We start from the raw sequence: 23,861 nt of genomic DNA, 5'->3' as shown, positions 1-23,861 counted from the left end.
CACTATTATTTATCCCTTTTTCAATTAAAGCAAAACAAACAAACAAACAAGAAAAGACATACCTAGAGAAAGGAATTTGACTTAAAGTTATACTTACACTTGACATCTCTACTAGAATGTTCACTTCTCCTCTGCCAACTCTACTAATATTTTTAAAAATTATTCTTCCTCTAATTTCCAGATTCCTCCCAGTCTACATTATAACGTTTTATGTCCTTACAGCAGGGATCAGCAAATTTATTCTGTAAATGTGCAGATAGTAAACATTTTGGTCTTTGCAGGCCATATGGTCTCTTACGACTACTCAGCTCTCTCGTGCTGGCATGAAAACACTACTAGAAACTTCTTAAATAAATGGGTGTGGCTGTGTTTCAGTAAAACTTTACTGGTCCAAGGTTCAAAACTTATAGATTATTCTTAACTTGACCCACACACTGTCTTCTCTAAACTAAGCCAGGGATTAAGGACACACAAAACCACATAAATTTCAGCTGAAAGGAGGATACACATTTTTCCACCTTATAATTTTACATATAAATAAATTGCTACCCAAAGAAATTAAAAGTCACATCAAAAACATAAGTCTAGTCAATGTTATGCACACCCTGATGTCTTCAATTTACTTTGAAATGCATAAAAAAATAACATGGATTGATGAATGGGTAAATGGATGGGTAGACAGGTATATAATAAAGCAAAGATAGTAAAATGTTAATTGTAAGATATGGGTGGTGGCTATGTGAATATTCACTATAAAATTCTTCTAACATTTCTGTATATTTTACATGTTTCATAATAAAATGTTGGGGACATGGTAAATTATACCAAGGCTAAAGTCTATATGCCTGAGACATAATCAATTGTTTATGAAGTTTAATTTCCCTTGATAAATATCCCATGAAAATTTGTTTGAGAGTTTGAAAAACTGATCTAAGTAAGACCTTGAGACACCAGCTCAAATACTTTCATTTTCATTCAATAAATACTTTTTGAGCCACTGCTATACATTAGGTACTGGGACACCTTGGTAAAAAGACAGATGCAGAACTTAAAGTCTAAAAGGAGACAAAAAATAACCAATCCTTAATGATTTTGAAATTTTCTAACAAATATTATGTATATCATCTATTAGACACTTAATCTTTACTATGTTGTATTTGAACCTCCTTTTTCATGGAGATTGAAACACAGGGATCCATGCACTGGCCTCAGTGTTATATACATCATACTCAATAAAAGCTTGCTGCCATGTTGTTGATAAAATGAGAGCTCTTGATACTGGTATAGAAGAAAGTGTGGCCCCGATGATGTACCTTCATTTATATAAAAGGCAGACGTCTACCAACATGCTTCCAGCAGTTGTTCCACAGCTGAAGACAAATGCCTTTATCCCTCTAAGTGAGAACAGAGTCAATAAAAATTTGCCCTTTCACAGTCTACAGAAAGCCAGCTATCAAGAGTATGGTTATGCCAGACTTAGTGTGGTGATCACATTGTAGGGTATGTAAGTGTCAAATCACTGTATGGTACACCGGAAACTAACATAAGATCGTATACCAATTACATTTACATTTTTTAAAACTATGGATATATAACAATATACAGTCAATCTTCATTGCTCGTGGAGTCCCTAATTGTGAATTTGCTTACTCACTAAAATTTATTTGTAACTCCAAAATCAATATTTGCAGCATTTTCAAGATCACCTGTGAATATGTGCAAAGCTGTGAAAAACTGGAGTCACCTCATGCACACATCAGCTTAGGTTGGATGAGGTAGCACTCTGCCTTCTTGTTTCAGCTCTCATACCATAAACAAATGTCCCTTTTGTGGTCTTTTTGGTGCCACGATTTTCACGTTTTTGTGCTATTTGCTGATTTCACTGTTTAAAATGGCCCCCAAACACAGTGCTAAAAATCTGTCTATTGGTCTTACATGCAAGAGACTGTGATGTTCCTTACAGAAAAAATATGTGTTAGGTAAGTTTCATTCAGGCATGAACTATAGTGCTATTGGTCATGAGTTCAATGTCATGATTCAACAATATTTATTAGATAAGGCATCTTTGCACAGAAACAATCATAAAACATGGTTACGTATTGATCAGCTGATGAAAATGTTGTGACCAGAAGACCAAACACTTAACCTTGTATGTCCCCTAAGGGAAACTGTATTCACTAATTTAGGGTTCAAGGTGAATAATGAGAATTAACTATACATCAAAACAACTTTACACATTATCAGAAAGTCTTATGACCAGCAGCTTCTTGAGAGCCATTACTGAGCTCTGCCACAGGCACTACACTCTTACTTCAGCCATGTACAGATAAGGCATGTAGCCAGAAAGACTGATCTGGAAGGATATAAGCAGAATGAAGTATGTATCACAAGGCAACCAAGCTTAGGTCATGCCTGTCTGGAGTGGAGAGTTGAGGAGAAACCACATCATCAACGTCAAATAGATTATTTCTTGTATTTTGGGTGGTATACATAGATACGAGCACAAGTTATGATGATCTTAAAGTTCACACTAAAGCCTGATTCTTTTTTTTTAAAGTAACACTCTAGGACACGCTGAAGTAAAAGACTATCAATCACGGAAACAGATGGGATGGAGAATGCTCTGTTGTGTTGCAGTTAGTAAAAGGGGATATGAATAAAGCGAAATGCATTATGCTGAAAAGCAGAAACACTGCGCACAGCAACAAACCCTGAGGTCAACCACAGTTGTAAACTGAAGGACAAATGTACCCCTGGTGAGGCAGAGACAGACCAAAAGTGACAGAAACACCATCCCAGGTCATTTGCAGCTACTCAGCCCGAACAAGAAAAAGCATTAAGTAGTTAGTGCTCAAACACAAACTGACAAATCGATAGGTTTGAGAATGTTCTAGTCATGGGTCAACAGCACTCACCTCTCCTTGCAAAGGACAATTTTTATAAAAGAGTTTTTGAGTTTGATGGGTTAAAGACCTACAGCCCAGAAGGGCAGAAACTTATGAAGAGTCTGTATTTGAAAGCAAAACCCCAATCCTAAAGCCTTGGAGATGGCCCTAAAATTCTCTCTGAATGTGTCAGGACCGAGCAGCCCATCCACAGTGTGAGTGGCTCTGGGGAACCCAGTGTATTTACACATAGGCCAATTTTGCATGCCAAGGGTGACATACTGCCTTGCCACTAGTCAAAGTGTGGTCCCCAGACCAGCAGCAGAATGTCACCTGGGAGTTTGTTGGAAATGCAGCTCCCACCTAGAAGTACTGAATCAGAGCTTGTGTTTTAACAAGACACCCAGGTGATTCATACATTAAAGCTGTCATAGCACTAGGCTGCGTTGATGGCGGCCAACCATCTGGATCCTGGTCTAAGCTCCGCTATGGATAACCTCTCAGTGTCAGGGAAGTCTGGACAGTTATTAACCCTATGTAGCCCAATACCACAACCAAAGGAAGTTCTCAACGGGAAGACTGAAACTCAGCCACTTAGGGATCATTGCACCCTGAAACAATTTCCCAGGCTTTATATGGGAGGCGCATTTGATATTGTGCCTCCAATACCAAATAAAAAAAGGCACATAAAGAAAGCAGGACAAGGGTGGAAAAATTCATATGAGTAACTAAGATTTTGAATAATCTTCCTCCATACCCAATCCTTCTACTCCAGGACATAACTTGCCAAGGAATCTTGAAACTGAGCAGAAAGAGACCAGGACAGGTGTTCCAGGAGCACAGAACCATCCTAGAGAATTGGTTACATCATCACCAGGCCTTTCAAAGCCAGGGTCAGCTGCTCCAGTGCAATGGTTCTTAAACTTCAGCTGTGTCAGAATCACCTGCAGGGCTTATAAACACAAGCTGCAGGGTCTCACCCTCGGACCAGCTGATTGATGGTCTGGGGTTGCAGGGAGTCTGACATTCTGCATTCCCAATAAGTTTCCAAAAGATGTGGATGCTGACTCTGTGAGATCACACTTAGTGATCTGCTTACTGTTCTAAAGGCCCCCCAGCTTCTCCGTTCTGGAAGGAAGAGCTCCCTTTATTCCATGCCTTTTTCTCCAATAAACCAAACCCCAACAATGAAGCAACGTAGTAGTTTTCTACTCAGAGAGTGGTTCCAGACCAGCAGCACCCAAATTGCATGGGAGCCTGTAAGAAATGCAGAATCTCAGGCCCCACTGCGGATCTGCTGAATCAGGCTCCATATTTTACCTAAAGCCCAGAGTGACTTGCTTGCACAGTAAAGTTTTAGAAGCACTGCACTGTAGGAATTGTTAGGGGTCGTTAAAGCTACATCCTGTGTATATAAATACAGCTGCTTAATCCCACCTCTATTCCAGGCTCTGCTCTTCCTTTTATTTATATATTTTAATTTTAACCACAAAAGATGAAGCAAGTTTATTTTCTCACAGCTCTGCAGATTCATTGGCCAAATGAATAAAACAACTTCCCTTTCAGAGCAAGAAATAGAAAGCTCTATCTCTGACAGTGAAAAGCATTTGCCCTGGCTCTATTCAGGGAAGCAGCCACTCAGGGGAAGCCACCACAGTCCCTCTAGGACACCTGGACACCTGGCTCCTAGGATGGTTTCATTCCTACCTGTGTAGCTTACTAAAAAGCAGTGTATTCCCTTCTGCAAATAGGTGATGCTACCATCGCATTTTCTATCTCCACTTTAGTTTTGCCTGTAATGTAATACCACATACCCCGTGATTTCTTCTTTGTATTCCCTGAACTAGATCCCAATTCTCCTGCAAACAAAAAAACAAAACAAACAAACAAAAAAAAAAAAAACCAAATAGTAATAGCTAATATCTATGAAGCACAAGTTACATTCCAGATAGTGTCTTCAACCCTTAAGATCCATTATCTTATTTACTCCACACAACCACCTCTTAGGTAGCTGCTATGAGGAGTCCCTGATTTACAGATTAGGGAATTGTGAGGGTGGCTAATTAACCTGCCCGAAGTCACCCAGCAGGCCGATTCCAGAGCCAGCGCAGAAATAAGGAAGACATTACACCATCATTCTGTCTTATCTATTTTCTCCATAAAATTATAGCTTTTTGAAAACACTGTAATAATGGAAAGGGTGCTGCATGCAGGAAGGATCCTGTCACACTGGTAGAACGTGTCTTTGAACTGGGATGCATCTCAGCTTCCTCCTGTGGTCGGCAGGATGATGAAAAGCTCTCTGCCTCTCATCGAGGTTTTGTGTAAATCTGTGCCTGGACGTGCAAACTGTAAAAGCACAGGATGAAGACAATGATCAAAGGGAGGATAATCACCCAAAATAATTCATTAATTCTCACAACATCCTTGTGAAATACAGGAAATTGAGTTTGGATTAATTGTTGGCAATTGTCAAAATGTGGCATGCCAAGACTATCCTTGTGCTTCAGGTGGGTGGAGGGGGGATTTCTGCTGAAGAAATTTAACTCTCAAGAGGGAGAGGGAATATCTAACCTCTCTAGGGAGTTACAGGAGAAGACTCAAAAGAAGGGTGGTTCCTACATGTATAGTGTATAGCAGCAATGATGATCAACAAACTGGGCACCCAGCTAGGCTGCATTTCCCAGACTCCTTTGCAGTTAAGCATGGCTACCTAAATCTACTTTTGGTGCAGTGTGAGATGAGCAGAAGTCATGCATTCCTCTTCCAGTTCTACTCTATAAATGCCTCCCACACATGACCCTCTCTCTCTTTCCACATTTGCCAACTGGATGTCAATACCCAGGGTAACCAGGAAACCACACATGGAAGATGGCAGAGCCTTTGTTAGCCAGGGTCCCTGAATGACTGCATGGACCTATTGCTCCTCCTCAGTCTGGGTATGTCATGATTACACTGCTACCTACATGTTACATAAATTTTAACTTCATGAGCCACTGAGATGTGATTTGTCTGTTGACACAGCTTACTAGGGAGGCAGATTCCAGACATCAAGGGCCCCAGGACCTTGGCATGAACTTCACTAAAATACACTCTGGTCAAAGGTGGACAAAGTTGATATAAATGTATTTATCATAACTTTACAAATCAGGGAAGTCCCATATTTGATTTGCCCAAAGTTCTGCAATCCAATTCATTTCTTAACATTTAAGAGCCTACAGTTTCCTGTTTCTCACTGTGCTCAAGACAAGTTCTCTCTCCACTTGATCTTTCTCTGGGTAATATCAGCTCCGAGGTTCCCCCTACTGCAACCACACCCTAGACCAGCCAATGAACCAGCAACTTGGAAGTTTGAAACCGAGACCAATAGAGAAATTTTGAGACCTAGCCCAGTTTGTCACAGAGGTGGAAAATATGACCCTGATGCCCTGCCCTTGTACTTATTCCTTTGTCCCTTATAAGCAAGAAAGACTTATCTCAAAAAAATGAAACTGCTCCCAAAGCATTGTGGCACCAGCCTTGCCAAGCAGGGCAAAAAGAGAATAAAGGCAGCTCCCTGTCCTTTGTTCTGGCTGCACACATTTGACAGGCTTTCAGAACCTCAGCAGATCTGGCAAGAACAGCAATGAGCAAAGCCCTTCTCCCCACTGGGCATGGGTAATGCCTCCTGGCAAAGACCTCAAGCACATTCATCTCTCTCCAGGCCCTTGTAGGGCTGCTGTGCATCTGCAGAACAGATGGGAGAGTCCGCTTGTCTGACTGTTGGCTGTTTTATTTCACTCAATAAACATTTATTGAGGCTCTACTTGTGCCAGGCCCTCTGCTGGGGGATGTCCCGTTGGTGTGTGTGGAAGTGTGCATGCATTGATCTGCCCCAAGATACAGGCGCTGAGAGAAGACCTTGAGTGCATCTTTTCCCCCGGACATCACCAAAACAACAGGTGAATGGTAAAAAGGAATGGCTGACCCACAGCACAGTAGATCGACTTTGTCAGAAAGAAAAACGGTGTGGCCCATCTCAGTTCTTCTGAAAACTTGCTGTGCATACAATCAGCTAGAGACTTTGTTAAGAAGCAGGTTATGATTTAGCAGGTCTGAGGTTGGACCCAAGAGGCTACATTTCTATCAAGCTCCTAGGTGATGCTGATGCTGCTTGTCAGGACCCCATTTAGAGCAGCCAAAGGTTTATCTAATTTTCATGCTGCTCTGATATGTTACTTTGCTGTTGTGTGAGCAGGTAGGAGGTAGATATTTGATTAAAATCTAAATGTGCCCATGAAGAATATAAGTGTATGGAACTCACTTTATACTGAGCCTATAACATGCCAGGTACTTTGCCTCTTTAAATTCAACAAATTCTCACAGGGAGGTGAGAAAAAAATTTCAAGCAATGAAGTAAGTTATCTGTGGTCCCACAGCTAGTAAGTGGTAAAGATAAAGATTGGAAATTATTTATTTTTTCAAATCCATGTTTTAGGCACTCCCCTAAAAGCTGTCCTCTTATCCATTTAGGTTAACATCTATCTGGAAATAGATCATTTGAAGTGTCATAGATTTGATAATGGGAGTTGCCTTCATGTGCACCTTTAAACCCAGTAAAATCTAATATGTGTTTCTCTGCTCAGCAGCGTTGCTGAATTAATCCAGTTTTTAATAACATAAGCTATCATTAAAACCTCTAGGTGGATAAAAGTTTAAAATTTTTTTAAAAAAACACTACCACCAAATTAGCTGATTTTCCCCTTCTGGCAATGACTGGACGGCAAAGAGCAAGTATCAGTATGTGGACGGTGATGGATTTTTGCCACTCGGATTAAGACAATAATACTGCGAGGGCTGTTTACCGGGAGGCCTTTGGCGCAGCCCAGCACTCCCTGGAGAATGAACGTGTGACGCTCACTGAGGCAGCGCAGCCAAGTATTCAAAATATATTGGGTTTCATGCTGAAAGAATTATGTTTATTGTTTCCGCTAATCAATTTTATTTCACAAAATAAAGAGTGATATATCACTCCTAAGTTCTCGGAAGAAAGGAATGTCAGGAACCTTACAAATAAAGTATGTGTTAAAGAAAATGGGCGTAGAGTGGGTTCTTAACTGAAGAGAGGATGTATGGTCCCCTCTTAACCGACGAGAGGAAATCATGACCTCAAAAAAGCACCCATGATTTCTCAAGAGAACTATTACTTAACAGAATCTCCACAATAACAATGAATAACGGCTTGCCAAAGAATATGAATAGCAAAGGATTTAATATATATCCCATAGTCATGAAATTACTGGCCAAAGAAGTCTGGTGTTAATAAGATCACTCTCTCAACCCCCAAATCAAATTTCTCAAAACAACAATATTCATATTTCTAACTCTTATAAGGAGAGAAGATAATCCTCTATAATTTGCAGCCCAACTGGCATTTATTTTTCTATAAGGAAAATAAAGAACTCATAATGATAAAAACAATTTCATTTTGAAGTAGTTTTTAATATGCTAATCTAACTATAGTTCTGAATTTATCATGGGATAGTTTCCACGTTTTATATATAAATACAATAAATCTCTGATAAGAACAAAAAGTGAAAATTACCTGAGTTATTTCCCATCATTTGATTATTTACATAACTGTAGTCAATCTTGGGCAGTTCTCAATCTTTCCTTCCCTATTTTATTCTAGTTCTCTCAAAAATGTTGCTCAATAGAAAATCGAAGCAACAAAAATGAATTCTTAATGCATCATTAGTCCTTTGGGGCAGAAAAATAGACAACATCAATTAAAAACAAGGATCCAGAAATATATTGCCTGTGTTTTGATTATTAAAACTAAAAGGGGGGGCATTTTTCAATAAGTTTTTTATGTACAAATTTTATTATTTTCTTCATGCAATGATATAAAATACAACAGAGATAAAATTCACAGAAAATAATCATTAATAAATCCATACTAAATAATAATTTCTACAATGTGTGTGTTTTATACTTTCTAAATTGACTGCACATCTATTAGCATTAATATATAAAACTCTTGTTTATAATTATGAAATCTGCTAAGAATTTCATTAATAGTAATCATTTTATTAGTTGTTATTTGTTATTTCAGAGACACTTCCTAAGAAAGATATTGGGATTAGAATCATATAATTTATTTGCCTTTTGTCGGCCTAATTTTTCCACTCAACTAAAATGTGAGATGGACAAAATAATATTCAGTTTTGATGTGAGGTAAGGGGTTATTACATATTTGCTTTAATTTTTTTTCTTTGAAATCTAGTTCTTAGAGAACTTATCAAAATACTATATGATATTTTACAGTGACCAAAACTGCAATACACATTCTTGAATATCCTAAATTAAATAGGACTTTCTGATTTAATACAGCAGTTTGAGAAGATTACAGTGACCCTAATCTAACCAGCAGTTCTCAGCAATCACCAGCACAGGGCCATGTGCTGTGACTGAAGAACAGGGTTCATATATGCATTTTTACATACAGTCTACATCTGTGTTATCACTGGGGTTGTGGCAGGTAAATTCTTCTTTTCCAACTGTATTTTGAAATCTTATGTAATACTTTTAGGAATGAGACCTCGGGTGAAAAATTGGGAAAACATCCATGAAATTGTTCAACTGAGTATATAATAACTGAAGTTCCAGAAAGCAAATAGAGAAACATTTGGTTTGTGCCGTTGATGGTTGTTGTCCTTTAGAACATCTCCTGCATGCTGATCTCAAGCTACAAATATTTTAATGGTAAAGGCTGTCTTCCTGGATTCTCTCCCCAAACTACTGCCCCATTGCTCTCTAGAATACTTTGCAAGAAATTGAATCAAGGTGTACATTAAAATCGATTATGGTGTTTATCTTTCCTGGCTAGAACATGAGTTCCATGGTTTGGGTTTGTTTAGCTTTTATCCCCTGATCTTAGCATAACTGAAAGAGAATAGATGCTCTATAAATGTTTATTAAATGATTCAGTAGTGGCTTGCTGAGTGTCATCTTCGCGTTTTTCTTTGCTCTTACTCATGCCAGACCAAAGAAAATGTCTCCTAGAGGAAGTATACACTTTAGAGTCCAAATCTATGAAAATCATTTACATACATTTCCTCAAACCATCCTCTCAAGCTCATTGTGAGTGAGACAACTTGTTTTTCTACTTCGTATAAAGGGAATGTAGAGTTCGGAGAATTTAGGTGTATGTCCCATAGTCATATGGCTTGGCTGGAATATTCTAAAATCAGTGCTTGTATCCAGGTCCTTAGGCACCAAACTCAATAGTTTTTTAATGAAACCATAGCATGCTGGAAATGTCTGGGAAATGGGGAACCCTCCATCCACTTCAACTAAGGCAGCAACAGGCTACAAAAAGAGAAAACATCAATCCAGGACTCAGATTGTGACCAAACCTAAACTGTCCCTTGATGCCCTCACTGCTTCATTTAATAAGGGGCAGATGAACGTGGCCCTATCTATGCAGTTACATGGTCTGTCATTTTTAAATCCACAGCATGAGAATTGATGGTAGTTGATAAAATGCTGGGTGCCCAGATCTAGAATCACGCAATAAGAACCCAAGTGCTTCAAATGCATCAGTCCGTTTGATCTTGACAACTACCTCTGAGTTAGGTGTTCACGATTCCATTTTGCAGGTGAGGAAACTGAATCTTAGGTAAGTGAAATAATTTTGCCAAAGGTCACACACCTAGTAAGTGGGAGAACCCTAAATCAAGGTCCAATTAGTTTGATTCAGAGACCTGTGCTCTTGGCCATTACACCATCAAATGCCCTGCTCTCACCCAGTTGGAGACATTTTCAAAACCCTTATGAACCTCAAACTCAACCTGTACAATCAAATTTTTTAGTCACTTCCTGTAATTTTATATATTGTAAAGTAAATTCTTTTAAATCAGTATGTGTTTTTAAAAGACATTCTCCTTACTTCTAAAAGCAAATGTAATGTTGTGCCAGGCAGAATTCATACTTGAATTAGCCAAACTATTCCTGGACATTCTTTCTAATTCAGTGGATAGCTCATCACACTCTATCCTGATCCCTTTTGCTTGTTTAAATCTGAAGGGTCTAATCCAAGAAAAAGTGATAGACACGTGTGTAAAATTCAAGACTTGAGAAACAGCATAATAGCATTAATTACCTCCCTCATTTATATTTTTTAATATAGGTTTAAAAAGTAGAGCACTAAAGACACTGTTACATCTGGAAGCTGGAGCCAAAAACTTTCTAGTCTTTACTATATTTGAGTACTTCAATATTTTTGTCAATGCCAGTTCCTAAATTGAGTATTTTCTACTACATTGAATAGATTTTTTACTCAAACATGCACTTTACTCAGTATGAGTAAAACCATAAATTGCTAACTGGCAACCCGCATACCCAATTTAGTCCCCAAATACACTTGGGTACTCCTATTATGTTCAATTTTGATTTAGTTGGCATAAAAGAAAACCTGGAGATTTCACATAGATTTCCAGATTCAACCAAAAATCCAGGTTTCTAAACCCTCATTTCAAGTTCATCATTTGTCTTTACTAGACTGAAATTGCTGCAGAACAAAACAAGTATCTGGAACTGAGGTAGGGCTACCATCTTTAATGTTCTTAATCCACACTGCTCTTGCCATATATCCAGGTTGCTTCTCTTCTTGACTCCTCACTCCTGAAGGCATTTGAATGTTGCACCCCAGGACTGAAAATCTGCTTGTTGACTTAAGTTTGTTTTCCGGAGGCCATGTCTTACAAAATAAAGTATTTGAGTTTTGTTTTAATACTGTAGGTGTCTTTATTCTGCAGTGGCTCTGTTACAGAATATGCTAGAACAACACCACTTATCGTTTCACCAAAATTTATAGTTTCAAATTAATCTAGTTGACAGGTCATCTAGTCTATCTCAGATGACAAGCATCCCCCTACCGATAGATCTCATAGGCTCTGTGATAGGCAAAAGTCTTGGCCTCTCTGTTATCATTCTTGTGAATACACTACCTTACTTGGCAAAGGGACCTTTTCCGGTATAATTAAGATTACTAATCTGTTGACCTTAAAATAAGGAGATTATCCTGATTTATCGGGCTGGGCACAACCCAATCATACAAGCTCTTAAAAAACAAAGGACTTTCTCTGGCTGGAGGTAGAAGAGACATTTGAACCACAAAAGGACTAAACCTTCTGTTGCTGTTTTTGAACATGGAAGGATCCTTGAGCCAAGAAACACTGACACTCATCAAAGAAATAGGGAGTTCAGTCCTACCACCACATGGAATGATACTACCCACAACTTAAATGAAGCTAAAAGCAAATTATTTCCCAGAATCTCCAGATAAAACTCAAGCTGGCAGAGACCTTCATTTGTATAGCCCTGTGAGACTCCAAGCAGAGTACCCAACCAAGCCTGCCTGGAATTCTTATCTGCCAAAACTATTAAATAATACATTTGTGAACTTATAAGCCACTAAGTTTGTGTTAACTTGTTAAGGCAGTATGGAAAACTAATACAGGCCCCATGGTCTCTAGTGACCCCAGAGGGTAGTATCAGAAAGACTCCGAATGCTTCATCCACAGCAATCATTATTTCTTTGTTGGTGTGAGTTGTCATTAATCACTTATGTTTCTAAGCCAATCATATTGATTTTGATCACTGCCATCACAAATTAACACAAACCAGAAAATAAAGAAGCCAAAATTGGTACTAAGAAAATTAAGTAAATAACATAAAAATCACATGGAAGCTGAGCCTCTTCAGTTTAAAATTTTCACAATTACCTCTTACAACTATAATGTTGAATGTATCAATGTGTAAGGCAATAAAAAAGCTTTCTACACTAATTTTGACTTCTTTATTAAATTATTTATCCAAAGACTACCACAATTGCCATCGTATCAGTGAAAGACTTGCTACAGTTTTAAAATAAAACGCAGAGAACACTCACAGAAGATATCAATTTGGGATTTTTTTTTTTTTTTTTTTTGGTCAAAGTCTGGTTTTCAAATAATAGTTTAAAAGGAAGCCTTAATTTACTAGCACAAAACTCTTAAGACAATATATTCATTCTATACAAGGCTGTTTAAACTATACTCATCTCTGAGATCAGTACCATTTTCAGCACAGAAGAGGGGGGATCAGATGACCACATAATTCAGTGTTTAATACCAAAAAGGTATGGAATCTTCAGTTAAACCTATCTTGCTCCTAACTCTATGCTAAGGTTTTCTTCATAGGGTATATTTCTACCTGAAATTATAGTTTTGTCTACTTTATTGCAATATATATCTCCTAATAAGATGTCAGACACAAGGGGCCAGCGACTTTCACTTCTTGTTCATTGATAGACATCCAGGTTTTCGATTTGTGCCTCGTATACAGCAGATTCTCAATGAATACTTGTTAAATAGAGAAATGGTAAAAACTCAAGGTCAGCATCCAGCAGTTCTGATGTACAGCTTTTAATCGCATTCATCTACTCACCAAATTGTTCCTATGCCCTTTGTTTCTAACCTTAATATCTCTGGTGTCTTCATTAAAACAATGGTGCCCCCTTCTTTATTTATTCAACAAACCTTATTGAGCACCTTGCACAGTCCCTCATCCCCTCAAGAGTAATCCATTCATTCACTTATTCATCCATTCAACAAAGGAGGCCAGTAAATGGAATCAGAGTTACAGTTAATGGGACCAGAAAGGTTGCAGGGTACCAAAGCCTGAAGAGCCTCATAGGCCACTCTAAGGTCTTAAGCTTTTAGTAAGAGTGAGAGGTGGGAAGCCATTGGAGGAGCCTGACACAAGAAGTGTCAGATTGAGATTTGAATAAGACCAACCTAGCTAGTGAAGCTGCAGTAAAAACAAGATCAGAGTCAGGAAGCTGCCATGTTTCTTAACTGCCCGTGCTCTCATGTAACTAAAACTAGAAATAAATTTTGTTAGAACACAGGACTAATTTTAGAAGTCCTGGTAAGACACTCAGCATCCACTGTAAACTGCCCTCTTTTTTATGCTCAGTCCCTCCCCATGCATGAAATCATATGAAATTGACACTGCAAAAACCAAAAAGCCCACCTGATTGCAATTGCCTCAGCCTAAGGAAAAGGGAGCCCAGTTTTGTTTATTCTTCAGCCAGGGCTTATTTCACCTACACCATGTTATCTTGTTTCTCATTTGTTCAAACCCAATGTCTATTCCATTCACCCTCATAAAAAAAAAAAAAAATCTATAGCATATTTACCACAGATTTTAAAACTTCAGTGTCTTAAAAGAGAAAGAATATTTGCTGGGAGCCACTTAAATCTTTTCCAAAGCCTATGATGCTGGGTCATTCAACACTGAAAATCCTACTACTTTTCAGGCTTCTCTAGTAATCACACTGGAGAGAGAGACAATTTACCATGCTTTCCTGTGGAGGATCTAACCTTAAGACCTACCCAACTGACCTCCTATACAACTTGAGCCCACAGAGCCAATAAATGCCACTCTCCCCACCCATCATTTCTTTGAGGTGTGTCCTATTAAAGCAGGTACTATGGCTTCAGAGTGTCCTTGTAGCTCATTATAAATATGAATATACTCATAGTTATAGAACCTGGGTGATACTGAAAGTACCTCTATTATTGTATAGAGCACAGCAGCTAAGAAAATTTAAGTTTCCTCTCCTATACTTTTAGTTCTGCAATCTTTGCTTAAGTAATTTAACCTTGTTTAGTCTGTTTATAGTATAGCCTGTCTATAATATGAGCCTACTAAGAGTGAGGAATAAATAAAATAATATGTATCAAGCATTTAGCACAGAGCCTGGTACACAGTGAGTGCTCAATAGATATTTATTGTCGTTTAAAACATTATTCTACTTATCACTGTGCAGATGGAGATGCATCTTCCACAGTGGTACCTGAGCTCATGAAGTAGGCATGAATATATTCATATTTATAATAAGCTACAAGGACACCCTGAAGCCATATTACCTGCTTTAATAGGACACACCTCAATACTTTTATATTATCTGCTAAGAAAGACTCATTATTGGAAAATGATTATTCTAGAGTATGGTCAAGTCAATCCACAAAGCAATCCTGCCAATCCCTTTCTTCCTCCTTTTATGTTTATTTGTTGATGTAGAGGAAAAACTGAGGCAAGAATTTTAAGGTTCTAGACCTAAGTTTGAAGTGAAGGCAGAGGCAGTGGATAGATAAAATCCTCTAATAGCAGTAACATCAAGGGAAAAAGCTCAGGTAGATCTTTATGTTTTGTTTTTATTTACATAAGATTGATAAAGAAAGACAGTAAAAAGGAGCAGGGGTGAGAGAAGGGGACAAAAAAGGGAACAATTAGAAAAAGTTAAGAAATAGAAAGGAAGAATTAAAGAAGAGGGAAGAAGAAAACAAATAGTGGAAGAGAAGGAAGACAAGGAGAATGGAAGGTTACAAATAGGCTGAGTCTACAGCTTGACGTAACCCAGAGATGAAGTCCAGGATCAGCATCATAAGACTAACAGAGAATACAAAGTACATTTACAATTGAACCAATTTTGTCTTATATTCCTGTACCTCTTTTGTGGATGAAATGCCTATATCTTTAGAAAATTGAAGTTTTGACTCTTCTTGATCTTTAAATAGCAATGACATCACTGACAAATTACTTGAGGCCTGTTCATGGTTACATGTACGTCATTGCTACCCTTTTGAGGTGAAATCTTATAAGTCACAAATGAAATGACTACACAGTAAAGTGTACTCACAGATGTCCACTTTACTAAGAACACCAGTCTCCTAACAAAAAAGGGGAAGACTGAAATATCAAACAATTCTGGAGTTGACGTTGATGATACATCTTATCCTAGTTACTTGGCTTTTATTTGCTACTATTAGTCAAAAAAGTCTGTACACCAACATTTAATATTCTTGATACCATCTCTTAATTATATTTCTAGATTAGCTTTTTGATTGAATATACTCTGTTAGACAAGAGAAAAAAATAGACCATTCAAGGTTATCATTAAACTTTCTTTAATGGTAAAACTTTATCTGACTTCATTTCCCTAAAATTAAATGCAGGTATTGTATTCCAAATTTGGCAAAAGTCAACAACCTGAAATTCCATAATCTGTTGTTTTGGTGGGGAAGCCAACCAAGCATATTTCTTCTCCCATAAACAAATTCCTATTTTTAAAAAGTATTCAACCTCTTAATATTAAATTATTGGGATCCTTACAACATAGATACCCTTTATTGGTATCCAATTCTCCAGTACAAAATTGTACAAAATATATGTCACATAATATATAAAATTCAGCAAGTCAGTTTAGCTTTAAGTAGAGTTACTAATAATTTACCCACAAATCCATCATATGTGGACAAAAATAACAGGTGAGAGATGACATTGGCTTGGACTTTGGGAGTTACAATGGAAATGGACAGAAGCAGATAGATTCAAGCAGGGGAAATAGTAAAACATATTTATCAGCTGGTATGGTCAAGTCACTGGCTAATCAGAACAGATGCAGATATAAATCACCAACACTGGTAGGCCTGCCTGTGTGTATCAAGTAAACACTTACCAGAACACACAGGACATGATGAAGAATTAAGAAATACATCAATGATAAAGGTGTAAAGTTTCTGGATTGCATGATGGTGGTGCCATTTCCCAAGATGAAAAAGACTGAAGAAAGAATAAATTTAGTGTGTCAGTGATAGCAGTAATATACATGTTAATTTCTGATGTAAGAAGTTGTGAGTGCTTGTGAAATATTCAAATGAAGAAGTAGTTGGATAAATGTTTCAGAAGCTCAGAGAACAGGTATGAACTGGAGACATAAATTGAGTTGGCATATAGATGAGATTTAAAACCATGAGAATGAAAAATATTACTTAAAGAGAGGGGTACGGATAAAATATATAAGAAGAGGACCCAGGATTAAACCCCAAGGTTTGAAATATCCAACATTTCTTTAGAGATGGAGTGATTAAGGAGGAGCCAAGTAAGAAATAATAAAGCAAAATGAGAAAACTGGGGATGTATAGTGTCACAGAAGCCACCAAAGTTACTGATGCCAAAAGAATATCTCTTATAAACAAAAAAAGAACGCTTTCAAATGCTCCAAGAATTTGAGTAAAACTGCAGCTCACTTGATCTCACCAATTAATAGTTATTGGTGAAGTTGTTTCCATCAGTAGTGAAACCAGAAGCCACATTGGTGTAAGGTGGATAGCAAAGGAGAGAGAAAGTGGAGATAAGATTTAGAGAGACAGGACTCACCAGAAATGTGATAATAACATGAAGAAGAGAAATGAAGTAAGGGATGCAGAGAAGTATGGGATCCAGAATTTGTTTTGGATATGGAAGCTAGTAAAGTATGTTAAGATACAATCTTCACAACTCTGTGATCCAGGGATGTTACTTTTCCCCATTTATCAGATGAGAAAACTAAGGCTCAGAAAGGTTAAAAAATGTCAGCTAAGAAGGAGCAGAACTGAAATTTGAACCCAATTTATCTCATTCCAAATCCTTAAGATAGACTTCCATTTTCGTGCATTTATTTACGCACATAATGTCTCCTTCACTTTATAAGTACAGGAACTGAGTCTAACTCACCCTTAAGTCCCCAGCACCTAGTGAAATATCTGGTAGTAAATAATGGGTAGTAAATAATGGAGGCTCGCGGTCAGGCAAGGTACGTCACGTGCAGAGGCTGCGCGCAATGAGAAGGCGGTCCAGAAAAGATCGAGGCGGAAGCAGCGTCAGCAGCAGCAACAACAGCCATCTGCCTTCACCTGTAACAAGTGTGGCAGGGATTGTCACTCCCGAGTCGGACTGCACAGCCATTCTCGGCGGTGCAGATAGACTCTCAAGAAGCTACGCCATCGTCTCTCGAGATGGACGGCTGCCGACGACGAAATAATGGGTACTTAATACATATGTTGTAGAAATGAATAAATCAATTAATTAATGAAAAGTCAGATTCTAGCCTTTAAAAGAAAGAAAAAATACAGAATTTCTCTACAGAACAATGGTATGAAGAACAATAGGAATACAGAAAAATTGGATAAGCTTTGAAATATTTGGGATATTGTGAGAACACAGAGAAGTGGTGACTTTTGTTAAGGTTGAATATAATACTTAAACCTATAGTCAAAATGTACTTTGTCCACACCATTGTATTTCCCAAGTTTGTAACCAGCAAAACAGTAAGAAAGAATTGGCCCTAATCTCACACAATCACCAGTCTCCACAAAATGAACAACTTGCTTGTCACTAATTTTTTCCCCTGCACTTAACATACATACTAGGTCCTTATTCCCACATGGAATCCATCCATTCTCAGGTAATACTGATTTCATTGTGCTGTTCCACATGAGACCAGTGCATTTGTATGGAAAGGAAAAGGTGCATTCAATCACTGGGATATTTTGTGTGCCTGGCAAGACAAATGGATTTTTTTAAGCATTCGTGTGATTGACTGATTCCTCCCAACCACTACACATTTTGCTCAGCTGTTTTGCTGCCATATTACTTTAGAGCTCTTTTAATACAGGTATTATTTGTTCTGTTAATCATATTAGTAAGGCAGTTTTAGAAAAGTTCCTAGGGTTAAAATCATGCACAATAGTTTTAAAATGCGTGAACTGTGATGTTTGTCTTAAAATGTTAATAACTTAAGTATCTGCTGAAAGAATTTTGTTTTGAGTTTCCTCAAGTAAACATCTTATTTCTCAATTTCAGAAAATTTACCCTTTGAAAGTTTGACTAGAAAAAAAAGTTTTCCAGGCTAACAAAATAGAGCACATTGGATTGGCTTGGTTTGGTTTGGCTAAGATTAGGTAGAAAAGAAGTTTAGGGTTTACCCATTGACTAGTTTATATGTATATTGTTAAAAACTACTTGAACCGAGTTAAATAAAATAAGGATGTCTAGGTAGGCTGAATTTGTATTCTGATTATTTCCAAATGGCTTTTAATGCTACAAAGTTTTTTAAAAATATCTTTTTGTGCTTAATGTAAGGATTACCTGCCTACTAATTTCCCCTCAGTATATCTATAAGCATCAAGTATTTTTTCCCTAAAGGAGATATACTATACAATTTAGCTATTCATTTATGCAAATGATAGTAAACAGAATTATAAAGACAGATAATAAACAGCAAATGAGGTTATTTTGTTTCACGCTTTATGTTGTCAGAGTTCTGAGCATGGTTTAGTGTTTTCTATTCATGACTTTATATTACCAAATTACTCCCTGATGGTGTCTCAGATGTGCTTTTGTCTGCAAATGAGAAGGAATAAAATACCAGGACATTAACGTTAAATTACAATAGTTAATGGCGTAAATACGAAAATAATTACTGCATCATACCATCAATTGTTATGTGTTCATTACTGAAGTTCTTGTAAAGCCTTCATTTTCTTGTTACAATTATTTTTTCCTTTATTTTTGTCTGGCTATTTTATAGTCCTGACAGTACTTTAGCAACATTCAGCAGTTACACAAGCCATTTAATCCTGCTCAAAGCTTCATTTAAACTTCATTTTAGCTGCATTTTATTTGTGTATATATGCCTTTTACTTCTTTCTGGCAGTCACAAGGTACTTCTGGAGTAGATGCTGGAAAGATGTGTCTAAGGAGATTATCTAAAACCAGCAGTAAACTTCAGAGAAGGTTTCAGACTTATTTTAACATCCTTCGTGAAAATACCTTTATCCATCAAACTTACTGCACCCCCATCCTCTCAAATTCTAGCTTCAGAGTCAACCCCCACCAACATCTCTTCAAAATTCAACTACCAGGCAAGATGCCTTTATATCTCTGCTCTCTTCTTCCTCCAGTCCGGTTACTTCTCAGGGGCGCTGCTTCACCTGTCTTTCTGCTGTTCCTACTACTCAACCCTCTGCTACCAGTGTACCAGTGTTTTCTCTCTAGCTGGCAGAAAAGGGATCCCCTCCAGACAGACAGACAGACACACACACACACACACACACCCCAGCCGCCTGGCCTTCAGAAGGTCTTCCAAGTGCATGCACCCTTTTGTCTGCTCCACTCCGAGACCATCACTTCGCCTCTCGCCTGCCAGCCTCAGACAGGGAATGGCAGAAAAACTCACACCGCTGTCTCCAACTGGAAGGGGGCAGGGTGTAGGCTCGGCCGGCAGGCGGTCCAGTATCCTTCGCAGCTGTGCGCGCGCAGGCGCGCGCGCACACACACACACAAGTATTCTGTCACCTGTTCACTTTCAAAGCCAGCTCTAGCTGGGTAAAACTTATTCCTCCCCCACTCCCAGCCCAACCCCAACCCCCACCTACGGAGTTCAGCTACTAGAAGGCATCCTCTGCACAGCTTTTCCAAAATATCTGGAGAGGGCAAAGAGCACACCAAGTACTGAGATTACGTACCTCCCTAGCACCTCTTCCTTCCTGTCTCTTTTTCACCCATCTTCTCTGCAATTATACACAGCCTTTTCATGCCAACACGCGCACACAACGAGCACCCCATCTCCGCGGACAACCCAGGCTTGGAGCCTCAGCCTCCAAGGTTCCGTCTCTGTCCCAATCCCTCTGCCCGGCGCCAATTCTCTAGCACTGTCTCAAACTGCTACCATATGCAGCCCTACGCTGCAGGCTCCCTCACCCCAGCCCAGGCTCCAAAGTTTTTCTCGTCCTTTCTCCGGCCCCAAATCACGCGCATCCCAGAGGTTTGATGCCCTAGTCCGTATTCCAGACCACACAAGGGAATGTGGCGAGGACCGCTGCCCCGTGAGCACCGGGTCTCGAGGTTCCCTGCCCGCGTGTACGCAAGATCGCTCTTAACCTGGCAGGGATGCGAAGGGGGCTTGGGCGGATCCGGCTGGCAGGTGCAACTTGCCAGCGCCTCCCGGGTTCACGCCCTAGGGGACCGCGGGTTTGGCCTGATGAGAACAAAGCTGGAGTCCGGGGAGACTGTCAGACTGGAGGCGCTAAGACAATAGCAATAAAGGGAACTTGGAGGAGGGCCGCTGCGCAAAGTTGTCTCCGACTCCGGATGTCCTGGGATGGCAGCAGGCTCCGGCTGCAGAGCCCAAACACCCCCGGCCCCGGCCCCGCCGCGATACACGCAAAACCCTGGCTCGGCAGCCGTTCCCTGGATGCTGGGCAAATAAATACCCTGGGCGCCCAGACACAGTTTAGGGCTCCAGGGACGCTCCAGGACTTGGACAGCAGCTGCCGGGCAGGAAGACCCGCCGGAGCACTCTCCTGCCTTTACCTTTCCGCGGGCTGCCTGGGAGTCCGCGGCGCGCCGCCCGCTGGCTGTGCCCTCAGCCCCTGGCTTGGTCGCTGAGAGCAAACAGCGGGAGCCAGGCTCACTGAGCCCCGCCCCCGGCTCCAAGCCACACCTCCTGGGCGCCAGGCCCCGCCCCTCCACGCTGTCCGACTACCACACGGAGCCACGCTGGCCCAGTGGGGTTTCCGCGCGCGCTCCGGCGATGAGCGGCTGCTCCTGCTGCTGCCACCGCTGTCGTGGCTGCGGCTGCTAAAGTATCACATAGACCAAAATGCCCGAATTGTTAAGGGGCACCTCCCCCCAAGAGACCATTGGAAATGCCCTCTAGAACAGGGCAGGTATGGTCGATGCACCTGCACCGTCAGCATCGGTATCAGCCAAGCGCTTACTTCTAACGCAAATTTCTGAGCCCCATCCCAGCTCAACTGAATTAGAATCTATGGGGGTGAGGCCTACCTAGTACTGAGGATTTTAACAAGGTCCTGGGGTGATTTCAAGTACATTAAAGTTGGAGAAGCACTATTCTTTTGGTCAAGAACTAAGCGTCTGATCAAATGCAATCCTAAAACCCAGGAGCCCGCCAGGGCCCAGGGTTTAAACTTGGCAGTGTTCGCAAAGCAGGAGAGTGCGTTGTCTGCGCCCTTGATGCCATTCATCTTGCTTTATTGACTGCGAAGTCTTTAGAGATAAACAGAGGGGGGAACACATTTACTTCTGATCTGACAATTCTAATGAGCTCAAGGAAGAATTATGTAAACATTATTAAGTGTAATAAACACGTGTCGGCACCAGGCAATCTTCTCTGGAGTTGGCAAAAGCCGGCTCGAGCCAACGTTTTATTCATAATGTCTTTTTAACTTTATGTTGCCTGTGTAATAGGCCTTTGGCTTTGCTGTTGCCCAGACGGAAAATCATTACCCCCATAATGGATGAGCCAGTTCAAAAGGAGAGCCACTGAGATGCTGAACACTTTCATTCATAAATGCTATGTTATCAGAGACAGGGGGAACCATCTCCTGCCAAAGTAGGCCATTTTAATTATCCAACGGCTATCCAGGCTTCTTGTTTCAACTTCCTAAGACACAACTTGGCTTAAATTAAAAACCTAACAAATGTTAGCCATTCAGTCATCTTACCCCGCCCTATTTTCTCCTCTACTTCCCAGAGCTTCAGTTCTTATTAAATTCTGGAGGAACTGATGATTGTTTGCCAGGTGGAGAACATGTGAGAGCTCTTTGGCTTTCACTGCTAGCTCAGGGAATTGATTCTGGCTTTGAACTCTTATTTTCTGGTAGATTTGGAATCACAGGGGCAGTGGTGTCAGAGCTCCATTCTTACCCAACTCCATGTCAAGTGTAGGTTTCTTGGGTCAGGTTGCAAGGAGCAGGCCCTAAGTGAGGACATATTAAGAAATCCTGCAAGTGATTGATTACAAAAGTGCTGCTGGGGGAAACCACTAAGGCAACTGGAGAGCAGAATAGGGAGGGGGAGAAAGCCACACAGGGCTTGGCCTGACTCTGTGGAGAAGCTCAGGAGTTTAAGCCTCTAGGAATGGTCTCAGACTGAATTAAGAGAGCTGGGCATTCATATTCCTTTTCTGGACAGTATATTTTCTGGACAGTTAACAACCTCCCAGGTGAAATAAACTTCTTGGTGTTTCAGTAGGCTCCAGTGGCTTGAGGGAAGTCCCTCAAAGGAAAGTCAAGGTTGCTAGCTCTTTAAAGCAATGGAATCAGAAATTTGGAGGAGGTGAAATGTCACACAAAAGTAGTAAAAAGGATTTGAGAGTATCTGAGTTGAACACTGACTTCATCTTTCAATATGTGAGTTTCCCATTTGGGGCCATAGGCATGAACTGAGTGTCTGAAATATCACCCAAGAGACAGTTAATACTAGGAAAGGGATGTTCAGCAGCAAGTGACTATGGAATGTTCTATGGAGTCAGGTGGTGAGGGCATTGAGGAGGCTGAGACGAGCTCAAGTCATGATGGGGAGGTAATCTGTAGGCTAACCTGGCAGTGTTCTTGTACCATTGTTGCCTATGAGAGCCAGCCAGCATGTTGATGCTTGGCATGAAAATGTATAAATGATCAGCCCATCTTAGCCAGAGAATCTGTGACAACCCACACAGGTCAGCTACATACTGAGAATTTGTTCCTGCCCTTTCTACCCCTCCCAGCCCCTAACTGGAGGAAAAGGGATTTAATGCCTTGGAAATAGAAGGAAACACAATAGCCCAAGACCAAACATTGGTTCTCCTAGATTTCTAGGTGCTTCTTTGGTAAGAGAAATAAGCACAGGCCATGAAGGCCCTCTAAGGATCCTTATACTTAAGACTGGTCTGTGATCAGGAAAGGAACTCTGAAGTGGAAATAAAATGGGAAATTTAAACTTGATGAATTTTTAGTACATGTAAGTGGATCATTGAAAGTGACCCAGAAGTTATGAAATCTGTCTTGTTAAGTGGGTTTCTACCTGCTAAGGAAGAGAAAATTCACATTCACATTTGGAACCAGTAGCTTGAAAAAGATAAAATAATTCTGTGTTTCCACTTTAGTTCGTACAATAAATCAGTGATCATTGGAACTGTTTACTTCTCCTGGCTTATTCCCGTGTTGTGTCCTCAGGTAACTTCCTCTAGCTTAGGTGCAGCTCCACACCACTGTTTACTGGGATGGCTGTGGTCTGGCAAGGTTCATCCACTCCATGAGGACACATCCTGCCCCTGCCTGA

At 39.9% G+C, this 23,861-nt stretch overlaps 1 long non-coding RNA gene across 1 annotated transcript in view; it reads right to left on the bottom strand.

The window, feature by feature from the left end:
- LOC150005183 (uncharacterized) overlaps window positions 1-21,161 on the bottom strand; it is a 291,449-nt gene extending 270,288 nt beyond the window's left edge. The window contains exon 1 of the long non-coding RNA XR_016512425.1: window positions 21,111-21,161. This is a non-coding gene — a long non-coding RNA (uncharacterized LOC150005183). The remainder of the gene's footprint in view (window positions 1-21,110) is intronic.
- Window positions 21,162-23,861: the final 2,700 nt, after the last annotated feature.

This window comes from Furipterus horrens, unplaced genomic scaffold, assembly GCF_987537825.1.
Source record: "Furipterus horrens unplaced genomic scaffold, mFurHor1.1.pri manual_scaffold_7, whole genome shotgun sequence".
Taxonomy (NCBI): domain Eukaryota; kingdom Metazoa; phylum Chordata; class Mammalia; order Chiroptera; family Furipteridae; genus Furipterus; species Furipterus horrens.
Note: the sequence above shows the minus strand (reverse complement) of the source record. Positions and strands in the feature narration are given on the sequence as shown.